Source organism: Arachis hypogaea, chromosome 9, assembly GCF_003086295.3.
Source record: "Arachis hypogaea cultivar Tifrunner chromosome 9, arahy.Tifrunner.gnm2.J5K5, whole genome shotgun sequence".
Classification (NCBI taxonomy): Eukaryota; Viridiplantae; Streptophyta; class Magnoliopsida; order Fabales; family Fabaceae; genus Arachis; species Arachis hypogaea.
Genome location: NC_092044.1, coordinates 5,590,512 through 5,608,285, shown reverse-complemented (window position 1 = coordinate 5,608,285; position 17,774 = coordinate 5,590,512).

Genomic DNA, 17,774 nt, shown 5'->3' with positions numbered 1-17,774 from the left:
AAATTCAAAGAGTCAAAGAATTATGTGAAAAACTTCCAGAACTTTATATTCCAGAAGAAAACGACTACTTAATAGTAGAAACAGATGTTTCAGACATAACCTGGTCAGGATGTCTAAAAGTTAAGAAAGCTATAAGAAGTTTGGAACAAGAAAAAGAATCACTAGATTCTAAATATTTCCCAAACGAATTACTTTGCAGGTATATTTCAGGGACTTTCACTCCAACAGAACAGAGATATACTACTCATAAAAAAGAAACTCTAGCAACAATTAAATCTCTTAAAAAATAGAAAATTGATTTACTACCCAGAGAATTTACATTAAGGACAGATTCAAGTTACCTAACAGGTTTCATACAATATAATTTAAAAGTTGATTATAATCATGGACGATTGGTAAGATGGCAATTATTTTTGTTACAATATCCAATAAAGATTGAATATATTAAGGGTGACAAAAATGTTATTGCAAATATATTAATAAGAGAATGGAGTTCGTTTACAACGCATTAGATCAAGAAATTCAAAAATATGACCAAGAGCTCGAAAAATGCAAGCATTGTCAGCAAATAAGAACACAGATCCAATCTCTCAAGAAGGCCATTCAAGAAATGAAATCAACACAACAACCGAAATCATCAGAGTTCAGCTAGCTAAGCATGGTGGACAAGTCAGGTAAAGAAAAAATTTTCAGAAAATATAACAATTGCTGAAATTATTAAAAAATCCACCCAAAATAAAAAATATTATGTAATTTATAATAGCCCCATGAAAGGAGTATATGATACTTGGGAAAAAGCGGCACCATTCACACATTAATCAAGGATAATTCATAAAGGGAGATTTTTAACACTGAAAGGGGCAAAAGAATCCTTCAGGGAATATGAAGCTCTTCATCCAGAGCAAACCCTAAAAAGAGCAGATAAAGCTCCAATTCAAACCCGAAGAACAGGAATAATAAGAAACATTCCTACAAGGGCTGAAATCAAGGAAAAGAAAAGGGTCTGTAGATCAAATCTCAGAGAAACCCTTAATATAGTCCTGAATTGGACTGAAGAAAAAAGGGCAATTTTGGGATATTATCCTATTGCCAAAGAACAGCTAACAAAGCTGGTTATCTTTCTAGATGTTTCCCCATCTGACACTTATCAGTTCTTCCAGTATGGATTAATTGATACAATTTTAATTTTTAATGATCTAAAAATTATTAGTGAGTTTCTTGTAGGATTTGTTGATGCAGTAAAGAGATTTAAAAATATGATTGACAATGTAAATCCAAGGGATGTATCCCTAAAATTTACAAACAGTCAACCTATTTTTAATGAAGAAGAAGAATGCTTGGTTCCAGCACACCAAGTAATATTCATGTCTGTCTTCCCAGAAAATTTTCAACCAATTGATCAAATTTAAGATCTAACAATTTACAGTCATGAAGGAAGACTAACCAGCACATTAGCAAGGGTCTTTGAAAGAACTCAAAAAATAACAAAGAAATCTCACATAAGGATTAATTATAAAAGTAAAAATATTCTGCTCGTGTCCAGCAAAAGAAATGAAATTGAAGAAAGAGAGATGAGACTCCTGGTAGAATTTGAATCAGCATTCTACAACTTATCTGGACTTTTAGAAAAACTTCCTGAAGGGATAAAGATGAATCTCTGCTATTTGATAAAAGATAGAGAAGACCACAAGTGCCAGCTATGTGCCTCAGAAATATATGAAGAAAGCAATAATGAAACGGAATCAACCCACATGGAAAAAGAAGAGGACAATACATCTGAAGCCCACATGATAAAAGAAGAGGACAGTGCATCTGAAGCATCCCTCAACATTATTGCATAATGACGTAAGCGCTTAGGTCATAAAGCACCAATAATGTAGCTGGTGCAAGATAACAAACAATGACGTAAGCAATGACGTCATAAGAAGGGTAAGGATGGGAATTGTCCATTAGACCTAACTATTATAAATAGGTTGCTTAGGCAATTGAAGAAATCATCAGAAAACAGAAAGTAGAAGGCTAAGAGTACTCATATGCTAGGAGAGCAAAGAGGAAGCTGCCGAGGCGATTCTGTAGTCTGACAAAGAATTCCCTTAGGGAAAAAATAGTTCTAAACTCCCCCCTGGAGTTAGTATCTACAATCTCCCCTCTGGAGATAAAAACATCTATTGTAAAATATACTAAATAAAGGAAGTTTTTCTCCAGAAAGGTACATCTTCATCCTAGTCTTTTAGTTATGAATTATTTAGAGAGTTTAGGATTAACAGAAGAATCTAATTATTATAGATTAACTGCTTTATTAGATAATGAAAAACAGGTTGTTCTAAAAATAGAATTAAATCTCAAATCAAATAAAAATTTTAATAAACAAAGTCTTTTAAAAGAAGTTTTTAATAGAAAAAATATAATATACTATGGAAAAATTCAACTTGAAGCCCCTATAAAGATAAAATCTGCCAATGGAGAACTTGAAATAGCTTTAATAAATAATGAAGAATTGAGTAAACAGATTGAGAAAATTAAGGATCAACAAAAAAGATCTAAAATTGGATGGATTCATATTAGTACTATACAAGTCTTAATCAAATCTACATATATGAAAGGAATTAATTCACCAATAAGTTTAGTAATATGTGACAAAAGAATTACTGATGACCCAATAGATCAAATAATTGGAATTGTTCATGGAAATTTGGCAAACGTAAATGTAAAATTTAATGCCCATCTTGGGTATGCTATACCTTTATCAACTGAAAATCTTGGAAGATCTATAAGTTTGGCTTATAAATTTCACAGAAAGAATTTAATGGAACAAAATGATGAACCACTTTCAATTAATATGCAATAAATTATGCTTTGACAAATAGCCATCATAGTATAATATTTAAAAACATAGAAAGAATTTATGTCGATGAATTATTTCAGAAAATTATAAAAATAGAAATACCAAAATATAAAGCTATTGAAAACCAGTTTTATTACTAAAAGAACCATAAGGAAAATTGGTTTCATCGAATTTTCAAATAAAAGAATCTAAAATTAATAGCCCTTTAAGTTTATCTAAGTTAAAAATTAAAGAAGAAAATTCTAAAATAAAAGAATTAACAAAAAAGGTCGAAAAATTAAATGAAACCCTAAATACTAAATTATGACAATAAATACAGAAAAAATATATGTAACATATCAAGACAAGAAATAAGAGCTTTTTGAAAGAGAAAATCGTTTGAATTATTTACAGTTTTCTGAAATAAATCAAAGAGCATTTATAGCTCTAAAAATAATCTATGACAAATTAAAAAGAGAAGTTGAAGAGCTAGAAAAATTAATAGAGTCTCTAGAAAATAGTGATGAATCGATGATAGAGTTTGCAGAAATTCTAAAATAAATAATGAAGCATAAAACGATTGAAAAACCAGAAAATAAAATAAAAAGAAAAAGGGCGAAAAAATTAAAAAGTAAAATAGAGGAGTATAAAAGGGAATTAAACAATCTTCAGATCAAAATTGATGATCTTATAATAAAAAGGATAGAAATAAGAATAAATATAAACAAGTCGGAATTAAACTTAAAAAATTTATAAATACCTGGAAAACCATATTATGACTTAAAAGAATTAAAGCTGTTGAAAAAAAAATGGAGAATGAAGTTGAAAAATTAGAAAGATATTTAGAAACAAGAGAAAGTGTAGAAATAAAAGAAGTTTTTGAGGATTTGAGAAATTATATTAAAGAAAAAGACAAACAGATAAAAGATTTTATATACAATAATCCATGCAAAAAAGAATATCATAATTATGATAGAAATTAAAATAGAATTAAAAAACTATAAATATGAAGTCAGAATTATAAATATACATCAATGACTAGTAATAAATGATCATATAACAAATACAAGAGAAATAGTAGAAATGGTCAATACTTTAAATTATGAAATTGCAAAATCCTTTAAATAAAGCACCACCAATTGAATCTATACAAATTATAAACTTATTCGGAGCAAAATATGAAGAGTTAATAGAAATTTCGAAAAGGAAATTAATGGAAAAATCGAATTTGAAAAATTGGTATTAGAGCCAAGTTAACGATTAAGGGTAACATTTTCTCTTTAAGCAACACTTTTAATGATACGCTTTTAAATCAACAACAACCACAAAATGAAAAACGTCCTTACAAAAAGTTGAAACTGACAACTTTATCAAAGTAGCCACCATTGCATTATGCTTTTGATAAGTATAAGCCAAAAAAATGTTGGCAGGTAAAATTATTTTTAAAATCTAAAATAATTAAATTAAACAAAGATATAACAACTAACGGTAATTCACAAATATAAAATAAATTCAGTTAAAAATTATACCAATGTTTTAAACTGAATTAGGTTATATGCATATTTCGTTTATAATTTTATGTTAAATTAATTTTAATTAATTTAATTTATGTTATTTATATATAAATTTAATTTTATATATATATATATGTTATATTATGAATTTTTTATTTAAATTAAATAAATATAGTATTTCCTGAAATAAATAAATGTTGAAGAATTTATCAAATTATATGGTTAGCCACATCTCAAATATAGAGGGTCTTTGGCCAAAATGGCCACATCTTGAGTGCACTGATCCCGTGCTGTGATACTGTTAGGTATCAGACAAATGACACAGCAAAATATAGAGATAAAAAATTAGAAATTTGTATAAAATATGGAAACAATTGAATAACTTTCTTTGAGAATTACAACTTTTCTCTATCACAAGGAGGCTACAATAACACTCTCTCTTGACAAAAGGAGAACACACTTCTCTCTATCATATATGGGAGAAAACTACTCAAAGAAATATTATGTTATTTTATCTGGATGACTTGATTGAAATGAATTAAAGAAAAACTCAATTTATAGGTGAGTCTCTTCAATATGAATCATCCGTCAATTAGAGGTATATAATTCTTCTCTTTTTCAACCATTAAAATCCTAAGGTTATAAACTAAGATTGTTTATTATCTTTCATTTTATTTAGTTATTATTTATTTATTTATTTTCTAAAATTAGCTTTACTAATTTTTACAATCTCCCACTTAAAGCTAATTTTGATAAATTTTCAAAATTCATGTTGCTCATGTATTCCATAGGCCGTATGAGGATCTACACCATTTAAACTTTTCTGTGTTGATTGGTTTTGTCATGGCATATGCTAGGTTATCTTTAGCGTGAATCTTCTGCATATCAACACTTCCTTCTTTTACTACTTCCCGAACAAAGTGATATTGTACTCCAATGTGTTTTGTTCTTGAATGAAAGGCAGGATTCCTTGCAATGTGCAAGGCACTCTAACTGTCACAATACACAGAAATATTCTGCTATTTGTGCCCGAGTTCTTCTATCAACCTTTGGATCCAAATAGCTTCCTTGCATGCTTGTGTAGCTGCCATATATTCAGCTTCTGTAGTAGATAAAGCTACAACAGTCTGTAATTTAGATAGCCAGCTCACAGCTTCTCCTGCAAATGTAAACACATAGCCTGTAGTAAATTTTTATTTATCAAGATCACCTGCAAAGTCTGAGTCGACATATCCATTGATAATGAATTCTGATCCTCCAAAACATAATGCAACATTCGAGGTCCCTTTGATGTATCTCAGGATCCTCTTAACAACATTCCAATGCTCTTTACTTGGATCTGCCATAAATTGACTTACCATTGCAACTGCTTGAGCAATATCTGGCCTTGTACAGATCATGGCATACATAAGGCTTCCCACTGCTGATGCATACGGCACTCGAGACATTTCCATCCTCTCTGCTTCACTACTAGGGCACATACTTGAGGATAATTTAAAATTCATAGGAAGTGGGATTGAAATTGGCTTACATTCTTGCATGTTGAAGTGTTGCAAGATCTTCTTTAAATAATTCTTTTGCGATAGCCAAATCTTCCTATCTTTTTTGTCTCGGTGAATTTGCATCCCTAAAATCTTGTTTGCTGATCCCAAGTCTTTCATATCAAACTCCCTAGCCAACTGTGCCTTCAATTCTTGGATTTGATCTTAGTTGGGACCTACCACCAACATGTCATCCACATACAACAGCAAAATGATGAAATCATTATCACCAGACCTCTTGTAATAGGTACAATGATCTGAGCTAAGTCTGTTGTATCCAAGGCTAATAATGAAAGAATCAAATCTCTTGTACCAACACCTTGGCGCCTGCTTTAGACCGTACAGAGATTTAGTAAAACTGCAAACTAAGTTTTCTTTTCCTTGTTCTTCAAAACCTTCTGGTTGGAGCATATATATCTCTTCTTCAAGTTCTCCATGAAGAAAAGCAGTCTTTACATCTAATTGCTCTAGATGTAAATCAAATACAGCACACATAACCAAAACTATTCTAATAGTAGATAGTTTCACCACTGGAGAAAATATTTCATTGAAGTCAACACCTTCTTTCTGAGCATATCCCTTGACAACCAATCTTGCACGATATTGTTCCACCTGATCATTACTATCTCGTTTGATCTTGTAAACCCATTTGTTACCAATGGCTTTCCAACCTGCTGAAAGTTCAACCAGTTTCCAGGTATGGTTCCTATGTAATGCCTCAATTTTTTCTTGCATTGCTGTCATCCACATAGAAGCGTCTGGATTGCGCATAACCTCCATAAAAGTTGTTGGCTCTCCATCTTCTGTCAAAAGACAATATGCATCATGATTTGTCAAAACATAATTTGAGTGCCATGATGGTGTTCTTCTTTGTCGAGTGGATCGACGAACTTCTATGTCATTAGCCTCTGCTTCTTGTTCTTCGTGCTGTGGTTTTGCTTCAGAAAGATTACCTTCTCTGCATTTTTCATCTATTTGAACAGTGGTTATCTCTTTAATAGTGCTGTCATTTTCTTGTTCTTTTTGCAATTCATCTTCTGCAAATATCACATCTCTACTGACAACTACCTTGCGGACAGTGGGATCCCACAGGTGATACTCCTTAACTCCGTCAGCATAACCCAAGAATATACATTTTCTAGACTTTGGGTCTAGCTTTGTTCTTTCTTGGGAATTATACATCACGTACACAGGACAACCAAATATATGTAAAGAAGAATAATTAGGTGGCTTACCTTGCCATACTCCATTGGTGTCTTTAACCCAATTGCAGTTGATGGTGACCAATTTATCACATAACAGGCAGTTTTAACAACTTCTGCCCAAAAAGACTTGGCTAAACCTGCAGTTTGCAACATAGCTCGTGCTCTTTCTAGGAGAGTCCTATTCATTTGCTCTGTCACACCATTTTGCTGAGGCGTATATGCAACTGTGAATTGTCGTTGAATACCTGCTTGCTTGCAAAATGTTAGAAAATCACCATCAACATATTCTCCTCCATTATCTGTCCTTAAACACTTGATCTTCTTTCCAGATTCAAGTTCTAACTTTGCTTTGAACTCTTTGAACATAGCAAACACATCTGACTTCTTCTTGATCGAGTATACCCATAGCCTCCTAGAGTAATCATCAATAAATGATACAAGATATTTTGCTCCTCCTAGGGACATCTCCGACGATTCCTACACATCAGAATGAATCAACTCCAATATGTGTTTGCTCCGAGCAGTTGATCTACCAAACGTCAATCTATGTTGTTTGCTTGTAACGCAGTGCTTACAAAACGGTAAGTGTACCGATTTGAGCTCGGGAATGAGATTACGTTCTACAAGAATCTTCAAGCCTCGTTCTGACATGTGGCCTAGTTTTCAATGCCATATCATCATCATTTCTTCTTGGCTTGTTGAAGCAACTGATGCCTCTGCCTCTTGCAAAGTTTCTCCTACAAGCATGTATAGATTTGCTGCAATCTTTTCTACTTTTATTACTACAAGAGCTCCTTTAACAACTTTCAAGATCCCACCTTCAATATGGGTCTTACAACCAAGTTCGTCCAATTGCCCAATCGACAACAAATTCTTCTTCAAGCCTTTCACGTGTCTTACCCCTTGAAGTGAACGAATAGAACCATCAAACATTTTTATTTTGACAGTACCCATTCCAATAATTTCTAAGGCATGATCATTTTCCATAAACACCGATCCTTCCAAGACAGGTTCATATGTACAAAACCAATTACAATGAGGAGTCATGTGCCATGTTGCTTCTGAATCAACAATCCAAACATCAGTGACCTATTTGCTGCCTTTAGAACCAATTGTTGCTTCGCCATATAGGATTTCTCCATCATCAGAGGTGCTCACAACACATCCTTGAGAACTTGATCCTTCTAGAACCTTCTCTATACTCTTCTTATTCCAACAATCTTTCTTGAAGTGCCCTTTCTTCCCACAATTGTAGCATTTGATCTGCTTCTTACTTTGTGACTTTGGTCTACTTTGACTCCCACTGGAACCACGCTCCATTGATCTTTCTCTTGTCATCAACAAAGCCTCTGCTTGTTTTGAGTTCTCTAATCTATCTTCCTTATTCTTTCGCCTAGATTCTTCTTCATGAACTGCAATAGCCATGTCATCAAAAGAAAGATAATCAGTCAAAACATTATTAGTTAAGTTAATGATAAGCTGATCATACGAATCTGGTAGACTTTGAAGTAAGAGCTCTGCACGTTCGTTTTCTGCTATGGTATATTCCAACGATGAGAGTTGGGAAAATAGCTTATTTAGATTGTTGATGTGATCCGTTGCCGACGTGGACTCACTCATTCGAAGAGTATAAAGTCTTCTCTTCAAGAATATCTTGTTGTGAAGTGACTTGACTTCATATAATTTGGTGAAAGCATCCCAAATTTCTTTTGCTGTCTTTTTCTCTACTACACTTGATAAAACTGAATCAGCTAGTGCCAAGTGTAAGTTTGCAACAGCATTGTTGTCCATCTCCTTCCATTTTTCATCTGTAATTCCAGTGGGTCTACCTTCAATTGCTGTCACGCAATTGTCTTTTCTCATAATGGCTTTTATCTTCAATTTCCATATGGAAAAATTACTCCTACTGAATTTTGGAATTTCATACTTTGCTGCCATTTTTTTAGACGGTAACTCGCAGCAGAAAAAATATATTAATCACTAACCTTTGGCTCTGATATCACTGTTAGGTACCAGACAAATGACACAGCAAAATATAGAGACGAAAAATTAGAAATTTGTATAAAATATGGAAACAATTGAATAACTTTCTTTGAGAATTATAACTTCTCTCTACACATGGAGACTACAATAATACTCTCTCTTGACAAAAGGAGAACACACTTCTCTCTATCATATATAGGAGAAAACTACTTAAAGAAATATTATGTTATTCTATCTGGATGACTTGATTGAAATGAATTAAAGAAAAACTCAATTTATAGGTGAGTCTCTTCAATATGAACCATCCGTCAATTAGAGGTGTATAATTCTTCTCTTTTTCAACCATTAAAATCCTAAGATTATAAACTAAGATTGTTTATTACCTTTCATTTTATTTAGTTATTATTTATTTATTTATTTTCTAAAATTAGCTTTACTAATTTTTACAGATACGGCATCTGCGAGTCATATATCGAATGCAACCGTGATATGAACATAAGCATATATCGGATACACTGCATCCGAGATACGCGTGTTTTTTTATTTGGATCAGTGCATCTGAGATACGCGTGATGTTACGGGCCCATTTTTATATATAACATTACAATATTTTCGTAAAAAAAATATATATCAAAATGGATAAACAAGTAGAGTCATACATGTGTGGAGGTCTAAAAACATAAATAATGAGAAAAATACATAGTAATAATGGTAACTAACGCCGTCCGATAGTAGGATCCAAATGGTGTCCAGTCCCACATCCACGAGGACTAGACACCCTTGGGGGATGGTATGGTCGAGGACGAACAACTGGCTGGCTGACAGTGGGTGGTGGCCGCTGGTGTCGTGGTGGAGGAGGAGCTGCTACAATCATGGGAGGAGACATAGGAGGTGGTGACCAGATAGAACCGGACAGAGGTGGCTGTGGTGGCAGGGATAGAGTTTGATAGTAGGGTGACGGAGCAGAACTAGACTGGTGCAGTGGAGGTGGAGGAGTCTGGTAACACCCTGAAGGAGCTGAACCATGTTGGGTGGATACACCGCTCGATGTCCCAGGTATGTCGGTATCGTCTCTCTAGTGGCGATAACAGCAGGCTAAGTCATCCATCGCATCACCAGTCGCCCTGATGATCTAGAACATATCATCGATATTTATCTCAACATCAGATTTAATGTCGAACTGGGGCTGGTCCCAAGCAGTGTCATCAGCCGGGTGGTGACTGGGGATGGAGGTACCCGGCATAAGCCTCGTAGCTACGCCAGCCTCATGGTCAGCGAAGAATGCATCGGACGGCTACCCTGCATGTGCATTGGGAATGTCAACCTCAGGTATATCCTCTTGTCGTGCATACTCAGCATCCTCGTTCGACAACTGCTGGTCTCCGTCACCGTGCTGAGGCCCTACGGGTGCACTGATCACATGCCTACCGTGCCGGTCTCCAGACATCATCGCGAGGTCTCTGGTACAACCCCCAACAGGCTTTCTAGCTGTGTGCAGTCCAATGTGGTAGGCAACATCTTGGAGCGTAATGCTGGCCTCACCCCACGAAAGATGAAACATATGGGTTTCCGACCTCCACCGCTCAACAAATGCAGAGATCAAGAAATTGTCAAATATAAAATTCCTCCACTCTACTGCATGTCCAAATCCAACTTCCCTTATATAGGGCAACAGGATGGGTGGCGACGGGAGACCAAGTGTTACACGGTGTAGCAAAAGTAACCGTAGTCTCTGCAATTCCCAAAATAGGCAACTAACGCATATTAACTACATCTAAAGCATTAATTGTCCCTAAACATTACTAAAACTTATAACATACCTACATAAGTATTTACATTAAATGTAACAGATATATATATTCTAAGTCACTTAAGACTAAGAATCTAAACCTATTAGAATATAACTAAAAATCTACAAAACTAAAATCTATTATTAACTAACAATAAAATAAGGTTAAACTACTAACCTCAAAGTCCAACGCTTCAGTTACGTGTCAAGTGTTATTCAGTCTATTAATGTCTCCTTCGCGAACATATTGTCGGGGGCCATATCTCGTGAAGGAGCTCGCTTTCACACGTTCAAAAGCTCAAATATTTGAAAAACTTGCTCTAATTCACGTTCTTCCTGGATGACTGTGCCTTATATACGCTAACGAGTGTATGTCGGATACTGTGCCACCGTCCTGGATCATCACTAGTATCTCGGATGCATTGGCCCAAATAAAAAAATATGCGTATCTCGAATGCAGTGTATCGGATATATGCTTATGTTCATATCACAGTTGCATCCGAGATATGACTCGCAGATGCTGTATCACAGCACGAGTTCAGTGCACCCGAGATATGGCCATTTTGACCAAAGACCCTCTGTATCCGAAATGTGACTGACGATGATTTTGATAAATTCTTTAACGTTTATTTATTTCGATAAATATTATATTTATTTAATTTTAAAAAAATCCGTTATACCAATAGTAAATCGAATCAATTTACATAAATTATAAATATTTTTTACTTTTAAATTAATCTTTTATTTATTATCCATTAACTTTTAAACAAAGACTTATAAAATAAATTCTAAAAATTATAGAAAATATTAAAAACTTCAATCATTCCCTCAATTATCAATTTGAAATCCACTCTAACTAGTTTAATTTACTCGTTAGCGGGCTTATCATTGATGGGCTAAATTAAAAATATTATAGAGTTATCAAATTACTTATAAAAATATCATCATTTTAATTTGTTAAGAACAAAAAATATTCTATCATTAAATAAATATTTTTAAGAAAAGTGTAAAGTATCGTTTTTGTCTTCAACATTTGGAATAAATTCTATTTGTGTCCCTAACGTTTAAATCGTCCTATTTGTATCCCTAACGTTTGTAAAAGTGATTCAATATTATCCTGCCGTCAATTACACATCATGAGCGCTTTAGTTTGAGTTTTAAAAATCTCTTCTTGAAGTTAGAATACAAATGTCTAGGATAGAATTAATGATCTACTCCGAAAAATAGCTCATCAAATGTTGAAACTAATGCCTACAACATTTACATAATTCACTTTTCTAGGGACATAATTGAATCTAAACACAAATAGTGGGTATAATATTAAAATCGAACACATCCAAGTGAGACATAATTAAGAATGAATACATCCAAGTGAGAATAATTGAAAAATATAATATGATTTATTAGTATAATTGATAGTAGGATAACATTGAATCACTTTTATAAACGTTAAGGATATAAATAGGACGATTTAAATGTTAGAGACACAAATAGGACTTACCCCAAATGTTGGGAATAAAAACGATACTTTACTCTTAAGAAAATTTAAAGATCAGGTTTTAATTCAATTTTTGTAAACATAATTAAATTTAAAATATTTTCTTTTTTTCCCAAAGATAAATGTTATTTTATTAATATAAAATAAAAGTGTTTCCATAAGGAAGTACAAAAGAATTGGGTATTCCCATTTATCACCAACTACGACTGAAAGACTAAGAGTTTAAAAAAGAGTAAAGTAAGAGTAAAGAAAATTATCAGCATCTATCAGGTATGGCTCACGAGTTCACGCACTAAATTGCTGGCTTCTTTCACTATCTCTGGTGCCGGGCTTATTACCTTCTAACAAACACACTGATTCCTCGCTTTTCAAGTGTTCCAACACAGCGCAGCTATGAGGAGGGTCTTTTGTCTACCGTCGAATTGAGCCGCTGCCCAGGATAAGACTCGTTGCCACCAATTGAAAAAGGTCTCTTCTTCTCTCATCCATAGGTCAGGGGTTATTAAGCTTAGACTCCATATTATTGAAGACAGGGGGCATTGGAACAAAGCATGAGAAATTGATTCAGCCTTCAACATGCATCTTGGACAAGTGGCAGGAGTGGATGCGAACCGACTGTGAACTTGTTGCAACACCGAAAGCTTTTCATGAAGACTTTTCCATAGAAAAATCTTAATTTTATATGGTAATTTCAACTCTCAAATACTATTCCAGACTCTGTTGTGTATGTTCTAGGGCCTCAATGAAGTAGGAGAATGAAAGAATCCATAAGCAATTTTGTATCCTGACCCAACTTCATATATACCAGATTTTGTCCAGCACCAATTAACTTCATCCTCCTCCTCTGTTGGTTTGATTGAAAAGATTTTATTGCATATATCAACTAAAAAAATTGACTCAATCAGATTTCTATTCCAGCTTCTATCAGGATTTAGTAACGCACTAACATAATACACTTGCAGATTTGGCAGGATTGTGAGTGCATTTTGAGGGACATTAAGGGGAACTGGTGGTGGGAGCCGGAGGACATGGAAGATGCGAACATTAGTGCTAGAGCCTATTTTCCATAACAAGCCTTTCTCGATCACCTTGCGCCTTTCAAGAACACTTTTCCAGCCCCACGACGGTACGCTTCCTATCTCTGCATGTAGAAAATCTGTATATCTGAAATATTTAGCTTTGAGCATTCTTGATAGAGTAGAATTAGGGTATTCCATTAGACGCCAACATTGCTTGTCCAATAAAGCCAAATTTTGCGCCCTTAGGTCCTTGATCCCCAGCCCTCCATCTTTCTTCGGTCTCGTCATTGTGTCCCATTTAATCCAAACCATTCTTCGTTCTGCGCCTTTTTGACCCCACCAAAATTGCGAGAGCATGCTATGAATCTCAGTCAACAGCGTGTCCGGGAGCTTGAAACAAGAGAGTGTATAAATAGGAATCGCCTCCCCCACCGCTCTCAATAGCGTGTGCCTGCCACCTGATGACAATAAACTTCTTTTCCAACCCATAATCCTCTTCTGAACTTTATCCTTGATAGCTCCAAAGGTTGCTTTCTTTGATTTTTGAACTATAGAGGGCAGTCCCAGGTATTTGTCTTGTGCTCCGATATGTTCAATATTTAGTGTCTGAGCAACTGCTAGTCTTGTGTTCTGAGGTGTGCTGTGACTGAAAAAGATAGCCGACTTATTCAAATTGACTTTTTGCCCACTGAAACCCTCATAGATCTCTAGCAATTCTAGAATACTTTGGCCTGTATTAGGTGCGCTCCTGCAAAAAAGGATTGAATCATCAGCAAACAAAAGGTGATTAACTGTTTGGCATCTCCGATTAACTTGAACTCCTTGAATTAATCTGTTTTGCTCTGCCTTGTGTAGTAAGAAGGAAAGCCCTTCTGCAGAAAAAAGAAAGAGATATGGAGATAGGGGATCACCCTGTCGGATGCCCCTATTTGGCCTAAAATAGCCAAAAGGTTGACCTTCCACAACGACAGAGTAAGAAACAGTCGTTACCAATTCCTTAGTCCAGTTAATCCATTTTGTATCAAAGCCCAACTTATCCATAATATACCATAAAAAATGCCATTCAACCCTATCATAAGCCTTGCTCATGTCTAATTTAATAGCCATCTCATGCTTTGCCCCACTTCTCTTATTTTTTAAATAGTGCATATATTCATGGGCAATTAGAATATTATCTGAAATGAGTCTACCTTTGAGAAACGCACTCTGATTTGGGCTTATAATTTTATTCATAATACCTTGTAATCGGTGCACCATAACTTTAGAAATAATTTTATACATAACTGAAAACAAACTGATCGGTCGTACCTGAGTCATGTCACTGGCATCTGGCACCTTTGGAATCAAACAAATTTGAGTATGATTAAAGCTTTTTAGAATTCTGCCACTGTGAAAGAAACTTCTCACTGCCTTAAAAACGTCACCTCCAACTATATTCCAGAAAAAGTGAAAAAACTTAGCTGTAAACCCGTCATCACCAGGAGCACTCTGAGCATGAACACTAAATGTAGCTCTTTTGACCTCGTCCATAGTTACTAGCCTTTGGAGCCTACGGTTCATAGAAGCTGTAACCTTAGGCTCCAAATCCTCTAAGTATGGATTCGGATCAGCTGAACAAGAAGAAGTAAAAATATCGCAAAAGTTGTCTTTAGCTACCTTTGCAATATCCTCCGGTTTCGATGCAATCTCATTGTCCCTCCTCACTAATCTCCAAATTATGTTCCTTCGCATCCTTGATTGAAATTTCTGGTGAAAAAATCTAATGTTCTGATCTCCTTCTTTTAGCCACTTGACTCTAGATTTTTCTCGTCAATAGCTCTCTTCTTTCAAATATGCCAGCTCCAACTTCTCCTCCAAACTGGTAACCTCCTCTCCCCCATTGATTCCAGCCACCCGCAACTCCTCTAGTTTAGCTTGAAGGTCCTTAATTTCTTTCCGCGAGTTTGCTTTGTGAGTTTTCTGCCATTGAACTAGTCTATGTCTACAAACTTTTAACTTTTGGGCCAAGGAGAACATAGCCGAGCCTACAACTTCCATTCTCCACACTTCACTGACAATTCTCTTGACATCATCTTCTCCACACCAACGGTCCTGGTATTTAAACCGCCTTTTACTATGCCAGGATTGAGGTTCGGTTTCCATCAAAATTGGAGCATGATCCGAGCTTGACTCTGTGAGCCTGTGCACCACTGCATTCGGAAACTTCAACTTCCATTCCATCCCAACTAAATAGCGGTCAAGCCTCTCCTTCACCAAATTCTCTCCTTGTCTTCGATTTGTCCACATGAAAGGGCGCCTCACCATTCCAATATCCACTAATTCGTTACTGTCAATAAAATTAGTGAATGTTGCAATGGTGGTTGCTGATTTTGGCCTCCACCCTCCTTTTCTGCTTGGCTTGTTATAGCATTAAAATCGCCTGCTATTACCACTTTTCCTTCCAGGTGTTGGCTCATTGTTGTAAGCTCCTCAAACTGTAAGGATCGAATTTGTTCCGAACAACTCAAATGGACACCAATGAACGCCCATACCTCACTGCTTTCGACTTCCTTAATTTCGGCTGCCACAAAGAATTCTCCACTACTAATAATTTGAACACTGATGTTGTCCTTCCAAGCTAGCACAAGTCCCCCTGCCACTCCTGCCGGGTTAACAATATGCTAGTTTTCGTAGCCGTATACCCAAAGTTTTGCTTCCACATGTCGAGATCGGTTCTTTGTTTCACTTATAAACACAATCTCAGGGGAGTGAGATTTACAGATCCTTTTTAAGGTGTGAATTGTCAGGGGTCTCCCCAAACCCCGACAATTCCAAACTATAGTTCTCATGGCGCCTTGGGTGGCATTTGTAGGCTGGCACCCTCCACCATCTGTTCAACTGCATTTTCATCATCTATTCTTTCTTTCTTTGTAGATCCTTTAGCTATACCACTCATCAACCTTTTTTGGGTTCACTTTTAGTATCTGACTCTGCAGCACCTTGTCTTGCGAACCTTTTCCACTTTCTACCTTTCTCTGTGGTGATACACTGCCCAATAGCGAATTGCATAAGCTGTCCTTCATCCTCCTTGGTATTGGACTGACCAGCTATGATAACCTCCATGCATTCTGTTCTAGAATTGGCTAATTGAGGTGACTCAGGTGCTGCCCTGTTACCAGTGTCTTATGGTTTCAAAATTTGTTTCCCTTCTTGCATTGACATCCCTGCAAATTCTTCCAATAAGCAGTTTGAGACAGGTTTTTTCTTACGCTGAGTGGCCTTATTCTAGTTTTGGGTTGAGTTGTTGAATGTTCTTTCTCCTTTAGAGTAGATTCGCGTTTCCACTTGGCTGGCTTTAACCCATTCGCCAATGTCATCCTCTTTTACTATATCACTCTCTGTGTCCTTCAGCAGAGCATGGCAGTTTTTCACCTCGTGCCCCAATTTTGCGCAATAGGTACATAACTTTCCAAGTCTCTCATAGCGCAGTGCCACATCTACCTCCTTTTTATTAGGTCCTGCCACTATTAACTGATCTCTCACTTGCCTGGCAGCATCAATATTGATTTTGGTCTTCACAATCCTAGTTTTTCTGCCTCGCATCTGAAATTTACCTACCTCCAACACTGTGCCCAGTTTCTCTCCTAATTTACGTCCAACTTCGAGGGTTTTAAACGATTCTGCTAAACCCCAAAATTGAACCCAAACTGAAAAATTGAAAATAATCTCTTCATCACAGTTCTGATCTTCCTTCCATCTCTTGACATGGAGCACATAATCTTTGAATAGCCATGGAGAACCATGTTCAACACGCAAGACATCCACTTCTTTATTAAAAAAGAATTGGAAGGAATTATCCCATTTGTCACTCACGCTAAATCCTTCTGGGTTTTCCCATATAGCCTTTAAAGCATTTCCCATGGTTCCAATTAAGAAGGTTTTGGAAGCAAAGAGTCTGCCATAGAGACTATTGGAGCAAGTGTTAATACCTTCTGATATGTCTGCCTCTTCCAGTAGAATCACATTCCTACCTCCTTTCCGGTTGTCTTCCTCGGTTCGATCTTCATCCCTCGTTGTCTCAGCCATGCAGATTACTTAAACTTGTATTGAGATTTAATTGACGTTGATAATGTAGCCTTGACGGTAGTGGGAACTTCGTTAAGAAACCCTAACAAAACACTAAAAACCCCTAACAAAGCACTATTTTAAGAATGTAATGAGTTTACACAAATTTAAAATATTTTCATTTTTAAAATTTGATCATCTTAAATTAAATAAATACTTTTGTAATTTTTGTTGATGGCAAAAAATATTTTTAGATAAATAAAAAAATTATAATATTAATACCCTTCAGCTTATAAATCCTTGATAAAATGAAATAAAGACCAGCAAAAATACGATGGCAAGGAGCAAATAGTTCGA